The sequence below is a fragment of the Mastomys coucha genome, unplaced genomic scaffold, assembly GCF_008632895.1.
Source record: "Mastomys coucha isolate ucsf_1 unplaced genomic scaffold, UCSF_Mcou_1 pScaffold22, whole genome shotgun sequence".
NCBI classification, from domain to species: domain Eukaryota; kingdom Metazoa; phylum Chordata; class Mammalia; order Rodentia; family Muridae; genus Mastomys; species Mastomys coucha.
In genome coordinates this window covers 126801144-126819985 of record NW_022196905.1, presented here as the reverse complement: position 1 = coordinate 126819985, position 18842 = coordinate 126801144, and the positions used below count along the sequence as shown (strand labels likewise).

Genomic DNA, 18842 nt, shown 5'->3' with positions numbered 1-18842 from the left:
AAAATTCAGGCCCTGATTTTTCATCCAGGTCACTTTCTTTTAAGTAACATTTCTTCATACTTGTTTATAAACAGCAGCACGTCTATGTTACTGTGCCCATGTGTCTCTATTTTTTAGCATTTTTTTTTTCTGCAGAAGTGCATTTTCCAAATTTTTTTCAAACTGGCTTTTTAAAAAAAATGCAATGTGTTTACAATGGTAATGGCCTCATTTTAATTTGCTTGTATTCTTGTTAATAATGAAATCTACTTAATGTGAGTTAAAACTAAAAGCCTGTCAGCGTAATTCACAAACATTTAAAAACCTTGCAGCAATTCTATGAGGATTCTCTGTTAATATTCTTATGGACTTTCAATGGATAGATTAACCAGGCCTTGGCATCAACAGAAATAGCAAGCAAATTAAAATTGGGCTCTTGGTAACAATCAGGAATATGAATGCTCGCACCCTTCAGTATGATATTGGATACTGGATCCGGCTGCACACAATCCTGGGTACTGGGTCCAGCTGCACACAATCCTGGATACTAGATCCGGCTGCACACAATCCTGGAAACTGGATCCAGCTGCACACAATCCTGGGTACTGGATCTGGCTGTTCAGATGCCTCCTGAAACACTTTGTTGAATAAACATTCTAAGAATCGCTGAGGATAAATGGGGTGACCTCATCTTATCTACCTTCTCCTCAGGAATTCGCAGGAGAACATCAACCAGACTGAAAATAATACAGCTTGGCACTCATCTTAAAACCATCTCTATTTGTACCAGAAAGCAAATTTTCATGTAAGTAATATAATTTACACTGAATGTACATTTTATTAAAATTCTGGCCTTGGAGACAACTGAATATCTGTTCTCAGACCTTTGAGACTCTGGCAGTGTCTGTTTCCACCTTGGATTACAACTTCAAGAACAGTGCCCACTGCTGGAAGGATTAGATCCCCTTCAGGTTTAATCTCTTTGAGAATTCGGTTTATATTAAAAGAAAAGCACTTTGCTATGTATTTATACATTAAAAAGTAGGGCTTACCAAGGAGCTTTGATACCAATCCTGTTTAATCTTTACAGAAATCTTTGGCGGGCAGAATTCATGTTGCTACTCAGAGTTGAAGCTCTTGATGCTCAAAGAGACTAGGTGTCATTTCCGAGTTCACACAGCCAGTGAGGTGTAGGTGAGCATTAAGCTTAAGTCTCCCATCTTATGTAAAAGCTACAGATACTGCTTGTCATATTGAGACCCGCTGGATCAGGTGGTGTGTGTGTGTGTGTGTGTGTGCGTGTGTGTGTGCGCGCGTGGATGTACGCACAACCTCGGGGGTCATTCCCCAAGGGCAGTTCAACTTGTTTATTTTAGACAGGGCCTCTCATTGCCTGAAACCCACCAAGCAGAGTCAACTGGCTGACCAGCAAATCCTAGAAATCTACCTGTTTCTGCTTCCCTAATACTTGGATGACAGGGACACATGAGTATATACCTGTTTTTATGTGGTACTAGAGAGGAAACCCAGAGACCCAGGCATGCTACGCAAGCACACTACCATCTGAGCTTCATGCATAGCCCACCAGAGTTGCTTCCGCCATTTACTTTGGTCCCGGTCACTCAAAAGCAACTAATCCAACCCCCTGCGTGCCCAGTCTGGCCTGATGCCAGTCTTTGTTGTACTAGGACAGCTATGCTTATCTCTTTACATGTTTCTGCATCTGTTTAGGGCTAGAAAGGCAAACTTGAGTAGGTAGCTGCAACAGATTGCACGGCCTACAGAACATAAAAATCCTTGTGATTTAGAAAAGGCTGGGTGGTTTCTGTACTGGAAGGAAATTCAAGATTTAGTCAAGCTGGGGCCAGGCATGGCAGTGCATGCCTATACTCTGCCTTGTTGAGGTCACTCAGTCCAACCTGGAACCACCCTCTCCAGCACTGGGATTGCAAGTGCATACCACTATGCCCAGTTTTTTGTTTTGTTTTAAATGTGGGTCTGGGTATCGAACTAACAACTTACGCAGCAAGCATTTTACCAACTGACCTGACTCTCCAGCCCTTAGAACTTTTTCTTAACTGTGCCACAACTCAGACAAATTTTGATGGACAGAATAAATAAATATTATCAGATGCTTCCCCCTCTTCATTCACTGGATGCTCTAAAGTGAGCTTTCTGCTTTCTGGAATGCACTGACACTTTCTAAGATCTGTCTTGGGCCTTTTAAAGCACAAAAGCCAAATGTCACCTTCTGGGAACTGTACAACACGAGGGGCTGTCATCCCAGTGACAGACCACTCTCGGGAGTGGTGGCACTTCAAAAGGCATCAGACAGGTAATGACATTGTGAGTTATTTGTTGCCAGAATAGGGAATATTTTGAGCAGCTGTGGCTGCTTTGTGGCTGCATCAAAGGGTATTTTGGTCCCGAGACAAGGGAGCTCCCAGGACAGACAACTGGCTGGAGGTCCTTAGCATTTGGTGCTCTGAGCGCTACACAGTCTTCTTTGTGACATCCTCAATGTTCCTGTGACAAGTTTGCTGGCCTCTCTGGGGCCTGGTTACCTTCTCTGTAAAATGAATAGGTCACACCGGATAACGAATGAGCACTTAGTGCAGACTGTGTGTTAAAAGGCTTTGCAAACTACGCTCCATGAGCATGCCCAGTGCACAAGACTTAGGATGCCAACTTTATGAAAAACACAGGGTCCAAATCTGCAAGAAATTAACTTACAGAGCAGCAAGGGTCCAAGTTCGCTACAGAAACAGTCTACACAAATAGGCGAGGTAAGCCCTTAAGCCAAATGGCTTCTATTGGAATCCAATGGGAGTCGATTCATTTAAATAATTTAGTTTTCAGGAGCTGTGTGGTAGGTTCAGTGGATCAAGTGCTTGCCATGCAAGCATGAGAACCAGCATTTGAATCTCCAGTTCCTATGTAAAACATGAAAAAGTGTGAAGGATGTCTGTAATCGTGGCGTTCATGAGGTAGGGACCAAGAATACCCAGGCAAGCTAGCCAGCTAGACAGTGAAGAACTGGCAAGCTTCAGGTCCAGCCAAGAGACCCCACCCCAGTAAAGAAAGTGGAGCACGGTTGAGAAAGGCATCTGATGTCAGACTCTGATTTCCACGTGAACAGGTGCTAACACATGAACATGTATATAGACCACATGCATATACAGATGAAAAAGTTAATTTTCGATTCTTTATATATAAAGCATGTCTTGGGGACCTTATTAGTTACTTTCCTCGTTGCTGTGGCAACACACCTGATAAAGAAAGCTTAAGGAAGGAAGGAAGGAAGAAAGGAAGGGTTCATTCTGGCTCACAGTTTGAGGATACAGTTGTGTCAGGGAAGATGTGGTGTATGGACAGGAGGCAGCTGGTCATGCTGCATCCACAATTAGGAAGCAGGGAGAGATGAACGCTGGTGCTCAGCTCACCGTCTCTTCTGTGATTCCGTTGAGTCCACAGCCTATGGGATGGTGCTGCCCAGTCAGGATGGGTGTTGCCAAGGTCCAGCCTCAGCATGAAGAGGGTCCTGAGAAAGGCGGGAAATCACAGCAGCGCTGATTCAATACTGACTCAGAGTCAGTAGTGGGTGCAAGCTGTCAGTTCAAGTGCTCTCTCTTTTCCCAAGGGTTCTCATCATTCCCCTTTCTTCCTATTCTTTTCCCTTCTTCCTTCCCACTCTTTTTCCTTCTCCCCACCAGAGATCCTGAACCCAGGCTTTTATTTAGTAAAAGTACATCATCAAGGCTTTGCACACTGTTAATCTTTTTTTTTTTTAGGAATCCTTAAATTTATATAAATTTTATGAATCCAAGATCATTGGGTCCAACCCCTGTTTCCTTAACACAGAAACCAAACACAAAGCAAAAGCACATTGCCTTATAGTTTTGACACAGCCTGCTATTCATGGGTAACTGGGCACAGCTCTTGCAGTTTCCTGGTACAGCAAACAGCAGTCTTTAGTAACTGTTTTCATGTAAGAACAGAGAGGTGACAGACCACTAAGGTTAAAATGATTTCTTACAAAGTTTTAAAATTTATGCAAGTAAAGTAGGCATTGTCGTCTTCAATCCTTCAAGTAGCTAGAACAAAGTACTCACTTTTTACATACGTATATATCATCTTTTAATTCTCTAAACTGTTTCCTATCTTAGCAATTCCATAGCCTCGTGTACTCTCCTTCTAATACTATTTGTTTCTAGATCGTATATAAACCTTCCTCCGATAAGATAAACCCACCTATTGTTTGCTTGTTTTCTATGGATTCCCGCTTCTTTTCCTGCCCATGCCTTTTCTTCCTGAGACCACTTCAACTTTCTATCCTTGATGTCCCCCAAGTTCACCCTGGCTGATTAATGTCATTGGACTGGAGGGTACATGTATCTCCTCATATAATTCCAAATTCAAGGCTGAGTCTCACAATGAGCAATTTCTGCATAGGAAGGTGTAGGCTTTTATGGCCTCTGTGGTTGTGTTGTCTAGATCCTTTCCCATGGCCATAAAGGCCAAGCAGAAGATCTGCTCCTCCTCCTCCACAGCCTCCACAGCCTCCACACACCTCCATTCCTCATTCCCAGGAACTGCGTCTGGTTCATTCATTATAGAGTGATTAACTCTGAGTAATAGGGGAAGCATATTCCCCAGAAAGAGAGATTGAAAATAAAATAGGAGAGACCGCAGATCACCTTCAGGGTACAAGTGGGGATCAATGCTCTGGCAATGCTCCAGGGGCAGAAACTGTGTCACACCGCCCCTTTATGCAGAAAGCTGGACCTGGCAGGTCTTCTCTGATCAATTAAACCTTTTGATAAATACTTTCATAGACAAGCCCAGAGATGATTCTAGATGATTTTAAACACAGTCAAGTTTGCAGTGATAATTAGTACCTTGCTATACTCCTTCAGTTCCCTCATCTTCTCTACCTTAACCTATTAGCCCCATTCCTCACTCCAAATAATCCCTGTTCTACTTCATATGCACCTAATTATCTACCTATATGAATATGTAGATAATATATATGTATTCACGAATATATATATATATATATATACATGCAATGCCTGTCTTTTTAAGCCATGTTTTATTTGTTTAATATGATTATTATGAAAGGCTCTATACACTTTTCTACAGATAATATAATTTTGCTCTTACTCTATTCTATGATTAACCTATCTCTTGACAAGCACAAACCCAGCAACAAGTAGGAGAAATAATCTTTCTCCTCTGCTGTCCAATCTTTTCAATGAAACTGTAAGTCTGACCTTCCTGTTGAAGACAAATTCCAGACCGTAGAACCTTCAGGCAAGCATGAGAACAAAGCAGAAACCTATTTTATTATGAAGTTGAATGACAGTGGCTCGTTTATTAAGGTGATCAATAATCTCCGAATAGAGAAAGAAATTCCATATTCCAGTAGCGTGAACTATTTATGAGGGTTGGGTCACTGTTCGTTCCAAGTATAAGGATGTATCATGGGCAGGGAACGAAAGGACCAGTCTCCAGGGCATTCCCAGGAAGTGTTCGGGTTTTGAAATATTTAAACTAATAGCATGCCAGCTATAGGAATTTGAATGAGAGCCAGCCCGATCATCGCTCCTGATTTGACTAAATATTTTCCCATGCAGTTCCTATAACTGTGTTAAATTAATTCAGAGACATAGCAAAACAAAAGGAAAAAGACAAAGGACTCACAGCACCTGGGTCTTTGTAAAGAGAAATGATAGAGCCCTTTGGCAGTACTGGCTATTGGAATCAAGCCATCATGGGAGCTACACGGCACTTTACCACCAAGCCACGGCCCCTGTGAGGGATTCTACCACCGAGTCATGCATGCTCCTAACCTCTTCTAGGCAAGTGCTAAATGGCCAAGTCACATCTTTTGCACCTCACTGGCGGGTTATAGGCAATCGCTCGACTATTGAGCAACACCTCCAGCGCTTCACTGGAGGAGTCTAGGCAAGCACTGTACAATGTTTTAATTAGCATGAATTACTTCATTAGGTAGAGTTTTCTATAGCAACAGAACATACATGCACACACACACACACACACACACACACACACACAGGGATTTATTAGACTGACCTGTACAATAAGGGCTATGGAATCCAACAGTGGCTATCTGCATGCTGAGAAGCTGAGAACCCAGCAGCTCCTCATTCACTAAAGCTGGATACCTCGGGGATTTCAACCTTGTGCTAAAGGCCTAGAGGATGCCGAGAGAGTCGCGATAAACATTGGAAGGCTAAAGAAGCCGGCTTCTGATGTCAGTGAAGGGTGTTAGCAGAGGCAGTGTCAGGGTAGATTCTGGAAATTTAGGAAAATGAAAAAAAAAAACCCCATCATCTATTCCCCCAATCCTCTGGTGTCTAGACATCCTCTAGATCAGTTGTTCTCGACCTGTGAGTCACAACTCCTTTGGCAAAGCTCTATCGCCAAAAATTATTTACACCACAATTTACAACAGTGGCAAAATTACAGTTATGAAGCACAAACAAAATAATGGTATGGTTGGGACAACAGGAGGGACTGGATTAAACAGTCGCAGTGTTAGGATGGTTGAAGACCACTGCTTTAGAAGCTGCTTCTCACTGTGCAGGAAGCTCTTCTTCCTTCTGTTATCTTCCTGGGGAACACTCTTAAGGGATATACTCAGAAACAGGTCTCTTGGTTGATCCCAGACTCAATCAAATTGACAACCGAGATTAAACTTGCCAATAACTATTGCCTACTTACCCACCGTACATCTTCTTTAACAAAATGTTTGTTAAAGTCTTTTTTTATTACTGTGTGTATTTGTGTTTGTGTGTTTACATGTGTGAAGGTACATGAGTATGCGCAGCTGCATGATTATATATGTATACTTGTATATAGAGGTCTGAAGAGAGCCTTGGGTTTTGCTCTTCAATTGATCTCTGTCTCAATTTTGTTTGCTTGTCTGATTTTTTTTTAACATTTTTTTTTTATTTTTATTTTCACATCCGTTGGTAGTTTTGCCTTTATGCATGTCTGTATGAGGATGTCAGATGCCCGGAACTGAAGTCACAAATAGTTGTGAGCTGCTAGGTGGATGCTGAGAATTGAACCCCGGTCCTTTAGAGTAAGACCCGGTGCTCTTAACCACTGAGCCGCTATCTCTGCAGCCCCTGCTTGCCTGCATTTTAACACGAGCTCTCTCACTGGCTCCGAGATCACCTGTTGGGCTACTATGGATGGCCAGAGAACTCAGGGATACACGGATGTCTACCTCCCTAGTGCTGGGATTACAATTGGTGCCTTATTTATGTGGGTTCTAAGGAATCAAACTCTTGCCCTCATGCTTGCACGACAAAAAATTTTACCAACTGTGTCATTGCCCGGGACCTGTTTCTTGTCAGTTTTTGTTTGTTTGTTTGTTTGTTTATTTTTTGTTTTTTGTTTGTTTGTGGGTTTTTTGTTTTTGTTTTGTTTTTGTTTTTGTTTTTGTTTTTTGAGACAGGGTTTCTCTGTGTAGCCCTGGCTGTCCTAGAACTCACTCTGTAGACCAGGCTGGCGTCGAACTCAGAAATCCACCTGCCTCTGCCTCCCAAGTGCTGGGATTAAAGGCGTGTGCCACCACCGCCCGGCTCTCGTCGTTTTTTAATTGAGCTTTTTGTTTTCTGTCTGGTTAGGTCTGGAGGGGTATGTAACCTGAAGACAAGACTTCATTAAACATACATGTTCTGTGGCTGGTATTTTCATTCTTTGAATATTCTCTTCTGAATGCAAACATTTTTGCTTCTGAGAGAGTGCAATTCATCTTTATTTATTTTTTTTAATCTTTTAAGGATTGTGGTTTTGGTATTATGTCTCATTCAGGATGACAAACATTTTCTCCTGTTTTTCTCCCAGAAGTTTTTAGCTTGGCCTTAATATTTAGTTTCTAGGACCTGTTTCTGTATAAATTGCAAGATATGAATTAAGACTCATTCTCTTATGGTAATCAGTTGTTGCAGCATTTGTTCAGTGGACTCTATGTACTGGATGGCCTGGAGGGTGAAGACACTTTCCACCAACCCTGGCAACCTGAGTTTGATTTCCAAGACCCATGTGACACTGATGCCTGCAGGTTGTCCTCTGACCTCCACACATATCCTCCTGTAAGTGTTCCCCTGCCCACATACGCATGCACACACACAATAAATAAATGTGCAATTTTAAAAGAACAGGTACCATATTGTCATCATTAGATTTTTTTTGTCAAAAATCAATTAACTGGGTGGGTATGGTGACTCACATCTGTAGTGTCAGAATTTGAGAGACTGAAGCAGGAGGATTGCTATGAGTTTGATACCAGCCCTGACTTCATAGTGAATTTTAGGTGAACCTTGGCTGGAGATGGAAACCCTGACTCAAACAAATAAAATCAAAAACCTCAAAATAGCCAGGCATGTTGATGCACATATGTAATCCAGAAATCAGAAAACAGAGGCAGGAAGTTAGCACAAGGCCAACCTGGGATATATTACTGAGTTCTGGGATGGCCAGGATTACAGAATGAAACTCTGTCTCCAAAGCAAAATGAAACAAAATCAGAGACTATAAACAACTCCTCTAAATAATGTAGCTCAGTGATAAAACACCAGCCTAGAATCCTTCAGTGAGGGGCTTGGGGTGTGACTCTATTGTAGAACCCCTGCCTTGAATCCCCCAGTGAGGGGTTGGGGATCTGGCTCAGTAGTAAAGCACTTGCCTAGAATCCCCCAGGGAGAGACTGGGTGTGTCTCAGTGGTAGAGCCCCTGCCTAGAATCCCCCAGAGAGGGGCTGTGGCTCAGTGGGAGAGCCCCTGCCTAGAATTCCCTAGTGAGGGGCTGAGGGCGTAGCTCAGTGGTAGAGCACCTACCTAGAATTCCCCAGTGAGGGCTGGGGATATGCTCACTGATTGAGCACTTCCTCAGCATGCATGAAGTCCTGAACTAAAATCCTGTAAGCAAACTGAAAGGTTCTCTTGGTCAGATCTCAAAGGAATTTTTTCTTCCAGCACACTCTTAATTGATTTTTGCTTACAAATACTCATGCACATAAACAAACAGTCCGACAAAGCAAAACATCTGTCTCACGCAGCTGAGCATGGATGTCTCTCATACGCTCACGGATCTAGATCACCCAAGAGCCACCTACTTTGTTTTCTGAGGCAGAATCTCTCACTGAACCTGGAGCTCAACAAGTAAACTAGGCTTGCTGGCTATGAAGCCTCGGGGTGTGGCTGTCTCTCCCTCCCTTAGGCTGGAATGGCAAGGACACACACTGGCTTTTTCCATCCTGACTCGGGAGATGGAGCTCAGGTTCTCATGCCTGCACAGAAAACACTTTACCAACTGAGCCATGTCCTTAGCCCCATATGCATTTTTCAGGCAATGTAGTTTAACTGAATCTGTCAGGTTCAACCACTTGGGCATTGCTGTAGAGAAGCCTACAGAAATCATAATTTTCAAAGTGATGATATCTTGACTCCCGTGTAAATATAAAATGAACATGTGTCAAAGATCTTATTCAATTTATTCATTAGTGACATGTTAAGATTAGTTCAAAGAATATCTGAGGAGCTGGGTATTTAAAAGTTAGCTTTTAAAAAAATATTAGGATAAGGTTTTTTTTTTTTAAAAAAGCTAGATTTAGAAAACACTTTTAAAGTTCTATGGAGCATCAAACCATCATTGGGGACTCTCTGTTCTATCAGACAGAAATTATTTGCATATCTATTGGGCAAAATCTCCAAGTTAATTGTAACTTCACATTTGTTGTGGTTAGAATTTCAAGTGTTCCCTGCAGGTTTGCGTCTTTGAACACTTGGCTCCCAGCTGTTGGCACTGTTTTGGAAAAACTGCGGAAGCTTTGAGGATAGTGGTTCTCAACCTTCCTAAAACTAGGACACTTGAATTCAGGGCCTCATGTTATGGTGACACCCCCCAACCACAAAATTATTTTGGCTACTTCATAGCTGTAACTTTGCTACGGTTATGAATCATAATGTGAATATCGGATTGCAGGATAAATCTGCTTTGCAAGCCCTTATGAACAGGTCATGTGATCAACAAAGGGGTCGCGACCCACAGGTTGAGAACCAGAGCTTTAGGAGGAGCCCAGTGCTCCTGTTTGCTGAATTCAGGTGCAGCGTGACCATCTCCGTCTTTGCCCCCACTCTCCCAGTACCATGGTGATCCTTCTCCCTTCTTACAGCATGAACACAAAGGTGACCTTCTTTTCTTAAGTTGCTTCTTATCAGATATTTTATTGCAGGAATTAAAAAAAAAACAGTAACTAACACAAAATAATAGAAACTTTGAATGAATGATTACAAAATGTATTCCCTGTATTGGATGGATCTGAGCCTCCACGGGATGGAGATGGTCTACACTTTTTGCATCCTTGACTTATTTTGAAGTTTGCCTAATTTTTTTAACACGCAAGGAAAAGCTCAACATATAGAGGCTACATCGTGGCATAAAGAAAAGTCATGCCATGATGTCCTTAGGAAACAAAAATAGTTAGACTGGTCCTCGCAACTGACTAAAAATTATCCACCTCCTTTTACTCCAACTACAAGCAACTCTGGGTCAGGACCAAGGTCAGAAGACAGAAAATTCAACCCCCATCATTCTACAATGTTTGAAATACTATTTAAAGAGAAAATGCTCTTGGTTATTTAAGATGCTACCAAGAGAGCTAGAATCAATAAAACAAAAATAGATATAAAATGTTAAGTAGTTTGTGAGGACCAATTCTAGTTAGCATGTCTGTTGCTGTGATAAAACATTATGACCAAAAACAACTTGGGAAGAAGCGGTTTTACTTGGCTTACACTTCTTGGACAAGTCTTTTACCTAGGGAAGTCATGGTAGGAACTGGAGTAGAAGCCATAGGGAAAGCTACTTCCTGGCCTACTCTCTGGCTTTCTAGAACATCTTAGCTAGCTTTCTTATACAGTTCAGGCCAACCTGCCTAGGGATGGTGCTACCCACAGTGCGTATCAATCAAGATAATCCTTAACAGACATAGTCACAAGCCAACATGCTCTGGGGATATTCTCAGTTGAGATCCTTTCAGAAGACTCTTGTGTGAAGCTAAATAGGACAGTACACATGAGAGGAATTTCATTCAAGTGATATGCTAAAACAAAATGTGCACATAACTGCTAAGCAATCTTTCCAACACCTGTATAGTTTTCAAAACAGCTGTGAAATGGTTAATGAAGCTACATCATTCAAAGAACAGAAGATGTAGAGATGTAGAGACAGCCAGGTAAGTGAAGGGAAGCTCACATCTAAGATGTGGGGCTGTTTTAAGTATGAAACACCAAAGCCCAGATCCTTGCACTTAAACATTTGGTCTCAGCCTTTGGAGAGGAAGGCATGGCTGTCATATCTTGGTGGGTCAGGAGTGCACCTTCGAGAGTTCTGTAAGCCTGACCTTGCTCTTGCTCAGTTTTCTCCTTTAGACCAGCCACTTTACGCTTCTGCACCACAGACCACTTGGTTGTAGTTGCTGTCTTTTTCTTGCCGTGATAGACTGGTCCCTCCCAACCATGAAATAACCCCTTCTTCCACTAAGCAGCTTTAGTCAAGTATGTTGCCACAGTGAAGAACATAAGAATGAATACAGTGTGTCCCAAGGTTCTCAAAGTGCCTCTGTAGGAAATTTACATGAGTTTATTAGGGAAACTGGGTCACATGATTATAGGAATTATAAAGTCCCGTAACAGCTCATCTGAAAGCTAGATATCTTGAGTTATTGCTAATATAACTCAATCCAATTCAATGTCCTGAGAATTAGGGGGAGGTCTGGGAGGTAGAGTCTAAAGGCTAGAGAGCCTTCTGGTTTTGCTAGAAATGAGAAGAAAATAGAGGAGGTGGAGGAAGAAGAGGAGGAAGGGGTGGAGGAGGAAAGAAGAGGAAAAGGAGAAGCTATGATTCTATTAGTGGATTAACTTCTCATGAAGCTGAAATTCTGAAGATCCAATCCATTCCCCAAAGCTCTGCCTCAGAACATTGTTACCTTGAGAAGTAATTCTACCACACATAAATCTTCATAGATGTTTCAGATCTAAAGTGTACCATATACCCTGACTACTAATGTTGAAGCAGAGAGGAGAAAATCCCAGTTTTCTTAGTTGCCCGAACACAGGGAAGGTGACATTATCACATTTTATGATAGCAGCATCTGCTCACACCTATCAGAACACTTTAGAAAACATAAAATATTTTTTTAAAGAGGACAAAATATCTGTCTGTATTATGCTAGAAAACCGAATATGGAATATTATAAAGAAAGCAATTAATCCACACTTAAAACTAATTGCCTAACCCAGTGGGTCTTTAAATTATTCATTAGTGCTATTTAAAAATAATTGCAGTTTATGAGGACAACCCAATATGGATTTCTTTTAAGAATTAAAATGAAAAAAAAAACTTTTTAACATTTATCAGTTGCTTACAGCTCTTAAAATGGGTCCAGGTTTTAGACCAATTTAATCTTCTCATTGCCCCCTTACTCAATCTAATCTCCTTTGCTCTTACCATATCAGTACTTCAAGAGTTTCCCTGAAATTTATTTTGAACTCACAAAGAGGACTGAGTTTTAAGAGAATGTGGAAGATGAGGGGACACGGGACCATAATTCAGCTGATAAAGTGTCTGTCACTCAACATGAGTTCAATACTCAGAACCTTGTAATCTCATGACTGGGGAGATGGAGACAGATGGATGGAGCCTGCGATGCACTGGGTAGCCAGTTTACCCAATTTGGTAAGTTCCTAACTAAGGGAGAGACTCTGCTCCCACAAAATAAGATGGAAAGCAACCAAGAAAGGAATCCAAGTTGACCTCTGGCATCTATGCAAATACATGCATATATGTGCACTCAGATGCACACTTGTATACACACACACACACACATACACGCAAACACACACACCACAAATGGCAGAACTGGGTCTTCCAGTAGCAGACAGCACATTGAATGCATGCTTTCTGAGCGAATCTAAGAGAAGGATCTGCTGATGGGCATCGAAGATGGAGGCTATGGGGCATGGAGTGCTGGACCTGCCAACACTCAGGGTACATATGGAAGTGGTATGACCAGCTGGCAAAGTTATGAAAACTACAACTACTTCAATGCCCGGAAGACCAGTGTCCCTATAGTTATGGCCCAGCTTCGTGGGAGGCCACCAAGACCACTGACAATAGCCTGGTAGCTGGGAATTCTGCCACGCATGTGGCCTCTTTTACCCCAGAGCCATGAACCGACAACTCTGACTTACTCATTGTCAAGATCAATCAATGTTTGGACATGTTGTCCAAGGAAGGAAGCAGGGGTGGGATCAGCAGTGGTAGGGAGGGCATGTAGGACCGAGACAGTTCCTTCTGCTTCCAACCATACGAGCCCTACGACTCCAGGCCCTGTGTACTTGAGCATAATTCCTACTGCTCAGCTACGGTTATGATTATGACTTTGGCTTGGGGACCAGCCGCAGTGGTAGCTTTGGTGAGACATTCAACAACTGTTGTGACCCAGCCTCAGAGCCAGGCTCCCTTGATGGTTTCTTGAGGGGCTGGGCCCAGGGCTGCTTCCAGGACCAGAGCAACTCCGGCACCTTCATAAGTAGTGATCCCTTCATGCCACCTCAGCCTTGGAGCCCTTATCTACTACCACCTGGAGTGAGCTGAACTACATGGGTGGACATGGTCTAGGTGGGCCCTGCACCAACAGGCCACCTCCTTCCCTCTTCTCCCAGTCCATGGCCCCTGACTCCAGCATGATGGGTATGCAGGGGGTGGGTGTGTGGCCTGTCCTAGACTCGGATACAGGATTGGCCCAGCAGGAGAGGGTTTGAACACTCTGGACCAGACAACATGGGCAGGAAGCAGAAGCAGCTTCCATTGTATGAAGAACCTGATGCCAAGCTGGCCTGTGCTGACAGTGAAGGAGATCTATCAGAAAATGATGATGGAGCTGGTGACTTATGGTCAGGAGATGAAGAATTCAGGGGTGGGGGGTGGGAGGTGGAATTCTGTGACTCCAGGAAACGGGGAGGAGAAAAGGAGGACTAGGACAAGGATATGAAGAGAAGAGACCGGAGAAACAAAGGAGAGACAGGATGGGGGCGAGCAGCTGACAGGATTCAGCTTGCCTGTTCTGAGTACAAGTTTCGTAGCTTTGAAGATGAAGAAATTCAAAAGCATCTGCAAAGTAAATTTCACAAAGAGGCTTTGCGATTTGTAAGTACCGAACTGCCAGTGGAATTTCTCCAGGATTGCATCATAAACAGGAATAAGAAAATTGAGAAATGGCGTCAGGAGTTGTTGGAGAAAGAGAGCCCTAAACCCAAACCAGATCCATTCAAGGGGATTGGCCAGGAGCATTTCTTCAAAAGGACTGAAGACATTGCCTGGCCTGCGACATGCTGATTCCTGCCCAGCACCAGCTCCTCCAGCGGCATCTGCATTCTGTGGACCATAACCATAATCGAAGGTTGGTTATGAGCCTTCTAAGCAGTTCAAGAAAACAAGTCTCCATGTGACTAAACACATGGAGAGTGTTTTGAGCAACAAACATATAGTGAAAATGCTGGAAAAAAATACCTCAAGGACAAGAGTCCTTTTGTCAATGAAACTGCTGATCTTGAGACAGAAGGAGATGAAAATGTAGGAGAGGAGGAGGAGGAGACACCAGAGGAGGCAACTGCAGAAGTCTGAGCAGAGGTGACCACAGCAGCAGTGAGGGCTGTAGAGGGGGAGAAGGAGACCCTGCTGCAGAGCATAATGAAGTCCTAGCGGAAGTGGAAGGGCGTGTGGACACAGCAGAGGCCAGTAGTGACCCCATACTGAAAAGCTACTAGATGAGCAGACCTGTGAAACAGCATCTGAAACCAGGAACATTGAAGACAAGGCCAGAGGTGTGACTGCTGAGGTCAGAAACAAAGCAGCCGTGCCAGTAGCTGCCTTGCCAGCAGCAGCTGCAGGAAACACGTTACCTGTCATAGCTCTCCCGGGAATCATGGAAGATGAGCTGGAACAAACTGAGGCAGAGTCCAAAGGTATTCCCACAGAATCATCTTTTTTTCCCCTGTTTCAAGGGATGTGTTCTATCATGTGTTCTTTTTGTTTTATAAGATGTACCAGGGTGTGCATTACTTGGTGGAAAGACTAGGCCATTTTCTTCCTCAAGGATTGATGCTATGTCGTAGATGGCTTCCTGCCCCTGTTAGAATACAAAAAGAGGTAAACCACTTTCCCAAGTGACTTTTGATGGCTATCTGTGCCCTGCAGTTAGAATAATAAAAGTAGATCTTCCTGATTTAAAAAAATAAAAATGGTAGAACTGGAAAGGACTTGGATCTAGTTCAGTGGTTCTTAAGCTGTATTCGATGGCATTCCAGGAGCTCCACAGTAGAATCACGTTGCTGAGTTGCCAGGGCTCAGAGATCCCACTCCCTGTCTCCAAAGAATCCTTTTACCTTTTTAAGGCAGCAATTGAGGAAAGTGCCCTCCCTCTCCAACCTAAATTCAAAGCTGATTTTCATAGCATAGTTGAGAAAACCAAACTGCAGGGACAGGAGATGAGGAGGCATATGAAAAAGCTGGCCTCCTTGCAGACCTAATTATTAACTTTCCTCAAGTTGGGCCAGGAATTTGGAAAGGAATCCTTGGGTTAAAATTGTCTAGAAACAGATGTGATGTTATACTAGGGATGTAGCTAGGTTGGTCAATTGCTTACTTGGCATGTAGGAAACTCTAGGTTCAACCCTTAGTACCACAAGAACCAGGCATGGTAGTACATCCCTGTAATCTCAGAACTCAGGAGGTGGTGGAGGAAGATAGATCAGTTCAAGTGCCGTTCTTAGATATTCAATGAGTTTAGGGCTAGCATAGGCTACAGGAGACCCTGTAACATTTTTAACTAAATATGCATGCAACCTTAATCACTTCCTATCATTCACCTTTTGTTAGTTCTGTTATTAAGATCTCTGTACCCAAGACTTTTCCTTTAGTATAAGAGGTGAAAATATTAACCTTGTGTAACTAAATAAAGCTATAATACTTGACAAACTCCTTTAAAATAATGTACACAATTGTCAGATATACTCAATAGACCATCCACTGAGAAAGTGTCTGTGTTAATCAGTTTGGGAAATCCTCCCAACCTTTCTCTAAATCAACCTTTGCCCACATCCTTTCTGGCTGTAATGAGTACATTAACGTGTGTGCTTCTGCACAGTTACTGTCATCATGATCACAACATGCAGGCACAAAAGAACTCTTAGAGGCTGCAATGCCACTGGCCCTATTCTACACAGCGGCATGGATCCATGAGTATCCAAACCTCTTAAAGTTGTTCTTCATCCATATCCATCACTCTTCCTTCTTGACCTCCCCAAAAAGAAGCAAACTGCTGGTGGGGACACCAGATGATAAACTTTGAATTGTAACACTATCAGTTTGAATAGGTTTGAAAATAGAGTGTTTGAAGGACCAGAGAAAAGGCTGGAATCTGGTTAAATTAATTGTGAATGTGTAACTGACCTAAATTGGGCATCTATTTCAGTCCCTTCAAGGCTCAGGAAAGATGGTAAGAGGCAGAAAAATGAAAACAAGAGCTGGGAGACAGGGAAGAGGGCTGGGAAATGCTGTCAGTGTCAGGACACAGTCGTGTCATTAGCACACAGCAACTGTGGTTACCTTCTTAACACATGCATAATAGAGATTATGCCAACATTCCTTCGTCGATATGGCAGCAGGAAGGGTCAGTGCTTCCCAAGGAGATATACACACACAGAGAGAGAGAGAGAGAGAGAGAGAGAGAGAGACAGAGACAGAGACAGAGACAGAGACACAAAGAGAGACAGAGAGACAAAGAGACAGAGAGACAGAGAGACAGACAGACAGAGAGAGAGAGGAGGGGGAGAGTGACAGAGAGAGAGAAAGAAAGAATAAATAAGTGTAACTTTTTTTTAAAAAGTCTCATTGAGAAATGAACATTTCTTTTTCTTTTTTAAAGATTTATTTATTTATTATATATAAGTACACTGTAGCTGTCTTCAGACACTCCAGAAGAGGGTGTCAGATCTCGTTACGGATGGTTGTGAGCCACCATGTGGTTGCTGGGATTTGAACTCAGGACCTTCAGTAGAGCAGTTGGTGCTCTTAACCACTGAGCCATCTCGCCAGCCCAAGTGTAACTTTTAAGTAGTTAAATCATTAATACTTTGTTCATCACAATTTTCCGTAGGTTATTTATTTATCCATTTATTTATTTATTAGCATGTATTTATTAGCATGTGTGTTTTATTTACTTATTAGCATGTGTGTGTTGTGTGTAATATATGTAATAGGTGTACATGCCAGTGCATGTACATGTGGAGGCTAGAGATTGGCTTCAGATATCTCCCTTTCTATTTCTCTAACTATCTTTTGGGACAGGTCTCCCACTGAACCTATAGCTCACTTTTATTTGACTAGACTATCTGGCCACCAAACTCCAGAGACCTGCATATCTCTGCCCATCCCATCCATGGAGTCACAGACACATGCCACCACATCTTGATCTTACACAATGCTAGGAAGCTGATGCCCTTAGGTTTGAGTGACAAGCACATTATTGATCACTATCTCCCCAACGCTAGATAATTGCCATGTCGTTATAATTACTATTATTCATTTTTATTGCTGAATTTGTTGGAATCACCTTCACTTTTGTGTCTGAAACCAGTATGTCCATTCTCTCAACTTCTCCCAAGCATATATCTCTCACAAATCTCCGAGCCATTTTTCCCCTGTATTTAGGAGAAACTTGGAACTTACATGGAAACTACATATAAACAGCCTGTGAAAGGCTCAACTCTAAACAAGATATCTATATTTTACTCTCTCCTCCAAAGGCACAGGGATCAATGTGGAAGCTGAGAGAGTAGGAACTGGGAAGACTGTAGAAGCCAGAGGTGGTGTATGTCTATAAGGAAACAGTATTTCCTGGATATAGCACACATGAATTCACAACAGTTTGGACAGCGTGCACAAGACCCACCCTTTACTAATGAACTATTGGCAATTAATACCTTCTGGGAGAAGAGTTAAGTTTTCTTTAAGGATCTGATTCCTGCTGAAGGGTACCCATCCAAGCAAAAATTGAACTTGATGGGGGAAAAAAACAGGACACAATCAGGTTTCTTGGTAAGAGAGAGTAGAATTGGGAGAAGTTGAGAGTAAGTATGATCAAAATACATAACATAAAATTCACAGAGCAATAAGAATGAAGGAGAGTAGTAATACATAAAAGTGGCAAAAGGGGAGAGAGAAAACTAGCTGAGCAGCAACACTCTTTTCCTTGCCTTCTTTGGATGTAATGACCAGACCCCTCACACTCCTGCCGCCATGTCTCCGCCGCCACGACAGACTGCACCTCTTCAAACTGTGAGCCAAAGCAAACCTTTTCTTCCTTAAGTTGCTTTTGCTAGTTTGTTGTCAGAGTGGGGACATGGAACCAGGACACACACAGTCATTATAACGTCATTTAATTCTCGCCCAATACAGCCCCCACCAAGTATTACTATTATTACTCATGTTTTGAAGGTACAAGAACAAAATCAATGTGTTCAAACATACATGGGCACTGACCAATAAGGTGCTCATGATCAAATTTTCTGGATCTAAAGGCTGTCTTCTTAATATCCACCCAGTGCAGTCTCAAGATTCTGGCTGTTGATGGAGAAGACCACCATGATGCCACAGATGCTCAAGACAGAGCTGAGAAATGAACGGTGTGATGAGTGATTCACCTAAAAGGTAAAATGTTCTGCATTTTGATATATTACTCATTTTAGTCTCATTTATTTTCT

At 42.5% G+C, this 18842-nt stretch overlaps 1 pseudogene; it reads left to right on the top strand.

Moving 5' to 3' along the window:
* Nucleotides 1-13036: 13036 nt before the first annotated feature.
* Nucleotides 13037-15157, top strand: LOC116104657 (annotated as a pseudogene).
* The last annotated feature ends 3685 nt before the right edge of the window (nucleotides 15158-18842 follow it).